This window comes from Papaver somniferum, unplaced genomic scaffold, assembly GCF_003573695.1.
Source record: "Papaver somniferum cultivar HN1 unplaced genomic scaffold, ASM357369v1 unplaced-scaffold_139, whole genome shotgun sequence".
Classification (NCBI taxonomy): domain Eukaryota; kingdom Viridiplantae; phylum Streptophyta; class Magnoliopsida; order Ranunculales; family Papaveraceae; genus Papaver; species Papaver somniferum.
Window position 1 is genome coordinate 4,494,158 of NW_020623156.1, and position 4,381 is coordinate 4,498,538.

Here is a 4,381-nt window from a genome sequence, read left to right on the forward strand (position 1 = left end):
TTTTGTCTACTTGTGTATCTCCTAGTAGACCTTTATTGACCATATATAAAAGACGAGAAAAAGAAACATGACCTAGTCTAGAATGCCAATACATAAAAGGGGATGTGGAGTGGGATGTAGTAGTAGCTGCAAAATGCACTACACCAATTTCTAGGATTCGTAACAGCAATTCATAATGGCTAGCTGGCCGTTACAAAATTTCCGTGACAAATGGTCGTTACGATCGTTTTTTTACGCGTGTCAGTCACCCGCTTGGTCACACTAAGGTCGTAACACCTGAGTATTTTTTTGGGCCCACACTTTCAAGTCCTCTATTTTCACCGTTTATTCCTAAACTAATATCTACACTCTTCATATTTTTCTCGAGATACAAAACAACCATAGAGCCCTAGTTTTTATTCTCTTCGCAAACACATCTCTATCTTTCCATCTTTCCGCCTCTTCGTCTCAGCTCGTCCTCTGTTGCTCTCTCTCAATCTGTCTACCCAAATACAAATCAACAGAGTGGAACATCCTTCAATTCAATTTCCTCTTCTTTTCTTGATTTCTTCTTGTAGATCTCTGTGTTTTCATTATCATCTCGTTTTCTGTTTTCTCTTCTTTTTCTTCTATGTGTTTTGAGAGGAAAAATAAAGGTTTCGAGATCGAGAGCGAAAGGGATTGATCGAAGAATAGTTGTTGGTAGTGATGCTGATAGGAGTGGTGGATTCAGATTCAGAAGAAAAGGTAACCTGAAGCTTTAATTAGGGTATTTATTTATTTGATAATTGATTCGTAGAACATTGAATATGGAATTCATCTATTAAGATTTTCTTCTACATACAGTTCTGAAGATATAATTGATTACGATGTCGATCTATCTTACCTTCTTCACTCACATCTGAATGATTTGTTACCAAAATTTGATGAAGGCGCTTGTCAAGCTCAGGTTCCAAAAACCTAACTCTCTGATCTGTATCATTTAGTGTTTGTTTGATCAATTTTTTCGGAATCCTAGGTTTGTTCTGTGATTCTTTTGAATTTCCGAGGGTTATTTTGGATGTTGAAAAACAAGGAAGTTTTGAGGAATTGGTTCATGTTCGGATTTATATTGATGGTCATATGGAGAATCCAAGTTTGAACTCTGTAATTCTCCAGAATTTTTTGATTTTTACTCGACTACTTTATCTGTAAATTTTAGCTAATGAGGCTTTGATAGAATTGATTATACAGTGAATCTTGTTACTGTGATGGGATTATTATTCTTAGTTTAGTAATTATTCTGTGTTTGTTAATGGTGGTTTCTGTGTTTGCAGACATACATGTTTAAGTACGACAATGTCCACGGTCAATGGAAGCACCATGAACTCAAGGTTAAGGACACTAAGACTCTCCTGTTCGGTGAGAAGGAAGTTGCAGTCTTTAGTTGCACAAACCCTGAGGAGATCCCATGGGATGATACTGGAGCTGAATACATTGTTGAGTCAACTTGAATGTTCACTAAGAAGGACAAAGCTGCTGCTCATTTGAAGGTTTGATATTATCCCATGCTCTTTATTTTATACTTTGGCACTCTTATTCAGAAATATAATATATAATATTTATTTGTTGTTGGCATATATCTAGAGTCTTGGTACATAATGAGCAGATTTATCTGTCTAATAAATATCATAGTAAATGATAAGGGGAACATTATACTGCCCAGTTTAGGTGGCAAGCAGCAATGGTTATTCATTTTGGCATCATCATCACAATGCATAGGCTGTACTTAAGACACTTTGTCATCTTGGGTATCTGAGATTCAGTCACCTTAATTTCTTGTGCATATGGAGATTAAGTTTGTTCTGATTCTAGATAGGTTCTTATCTATTGGACAAGTCTAGCTGGAGTTTAAGCTTTTCATTTGTTGGTTATTGATAGACCCTGCTCCGGCCTGCTCTGATTTGAAAACATTGTTTGATTGCTTGATGATCCAGGGTGGAGCCAAGAAGGTTATCATTTCTTCTCCCAGGTGCAGTAGAAATGCGCTGGGTTGATACTTACTTTCCATTTACGAAGCCATCATTTGAACTCGAGATATTTTTTCAGGTTTGTTGCTGAACCTATCACATAAATTTCGTAATGTAAGCACCTAATCCAATGCATTACATATTCTTAAAAGTTAAACCTATTTAAATGGAGTTTCAAGTAATGGATTCCTTATGACCATTAGCAAGCATGGTTGAGCAGATTTACTTCCTGTTTATCATTTTTCCTCATTGTTGTGTAACCATTTAAGCCATATGTAAGAGACTTAAAGAAAACAAAAGAAAGAAAGAAAAAGCAAATGGTTGGACGTTTTCCAAATGTCAATTAATTAGGTTATATATCTGGTCTTCGGTACTTGAATGAAAAGGTAACCAAAAACCGAATAGGAAAGATGCAGTTCTTTTCAGGCGTTCCATAAAACACCTGTTTCAGGCTGTTTTGGAGAAGAGTAGGCTGGGTGTGTTCAAAATGTCTTTGAGAATAGAGCAACGTTTGTATTCGTTTTTTCTTTTCTCTTTGCTGGGTCACATTTTTTAAGCAATCTGCTTGGCGATGACTAGATTATTTTTGCTTATCTTTTTCTTTTAGTTAATCAAACTCACTTGTGTTCCATTTTAAATTGTATATGCCGTTTCCCTTCCATATTTTCTTCAATGAGTTCAATTCCATATTATGCCATTTCTATTCCATCTTTTCCGGTTTCTCAGTTTGTACCTATCTAATGGATACATGATTCATTTTGATCCATGTTGAGTGCATGTACTTGATGAAACCTATTAGAATTCATCAAAGCTCTGTCCATTTTCTTTGTCAGGAGAAATGGTTGGAGGTTTTGGGTTGCAGGGTGACTGAGCAGAAGATTTTAAAAGAAGTGGTAACGTGGATAAGGTTGCATGGGCACTGGGGCTCGAACGACTTGCAATGGTTCTTTTTGAGATACCTGACATAAGGCTGTTCTGGACTTCTGATGAGCGGTTCACGTCACAGGTATTACGTACTAAATTCTAAGATATTAGCAACTATATTTTTCCACTCGGTCTCACATATGTTGGCCATACGTTCAGTCCCGCCTAAGGCTGGAAAGAAAAATAGTTTAAGTTTATCTTGAGCTAGAATCTTGAAGTACGATTGAACTCTAATGGAGGCTCATTTCTTGGTTCATGATTTACTGAGACAGTTTGACAGTCGTGTCATGTTGGTGTTACAAGCTTTATATTGATTCACACGTAAACACAGCAAAGTTCTTGTACACAGATTAGTAAGTACTCAAAGAGACCTAAAATAGTTTATACATTCTGAACTTTGATGGTGCTGCTCAATATTGTGGATTTGCTCATATCTAGTATTCTTATTGTTTGTGAATGATTTGCATTTTGAATCAGGAAGCGTTTCGGATAGCAGCAAAGGCTATCGATTTACACCGCCAGATACACCATATTATGCAAAGTGTTACGGGTAAATATTGGTGTAGCAAGGCCTTCTTTGTTTTCCTTTTGACTATATTATCTTTGAGATTGATCCAATTTTAAACAGAGTTGCCTTGAGCTTGTGTTCTCTGTGACTGAGAATGAATGTAAAAGAGTGTTTAGGTACTTATTAGAATTTGATACTCAATATGAAATTTTTGGTACTTCGAAGAATCTGTGTTCTTTCTTCATATGAATTGATTTAATGTTGATATGAAGTGAAAGAATGTTGATATGAATTGATTGAAGTATTCTGGAATGAAAGATTTATGCAGCTAAATTTTTTTTTGAATTGCGGCGTATTTCCGGCTGAAAATGAACTGCCGGTCCATATTGACCTGGTTAAAATTGGTCAATGTTGACCTGCAGTAATTTTTTTTCTGTTACAAAAATGTTCGTAACGGCTTGAACTTGTTACGAAACGTTTGTAACGGATCACATCTGTTACCACGTGTCAATTTGTAACGGTTCATCTCTGTTACTAAGGCCTTTACCCAAAATTGGTACGACTCTACTGCCGTTACAAACTTTTTTTTAACACTCACTTTTGCTACAGGGGGTGCCCGTTCAACCCCGATCCGTAACGGCTTCACCCTGTTTCTAATCCCAGAATTTGGTGTAATGATGGTTTCTGAGATTTGATGGAATAATCAGAGTCTGTAGGAGATATAATCGACCCACTCTACGGCCTATCCCAACTAGCTTCCCTGTTTTGAGATCCTGAATAGCACAACCAATAGGAGAGAAAACAATGTTAAAACCTTGATCGCATAGTTGACCAATTGAGATGAGATTCATTGTAATCTTAGGAACAAGAAGAAAACATCTGGTACACAAATGTTATTTGAATCTCTAACGACCCCAATGTGACTGAAAATTACAACAGTTCCATCAGCAGTGTGAATCTT

General features: G+C 36.5%; 1 long non-coding RNA gene across 1 annotated transcript; it reads left to right on the forward strand.

Annotated features, from left to right (window-relative positions):
- The first annotated feature begins 453 nt into the window (after nt 1-453).
- On the forward strand, nt 454-3,743 carry LOC113335151. Its single transcript, XR_003353174.1, has 7 exons — nt 454-726; nt 826-928; nt 1,296-1,511; nt 1,956-2,067; nt 2,822-2,994; nt 3,185-3,265; nt 3,390-3,743. It is a non-coding gene; the product is annotated as an uncharacterized LOC113335151 (long non-coding RNA).
- Nucleotides 3,744-4,381: the final 638 nt, after the last annotated feature.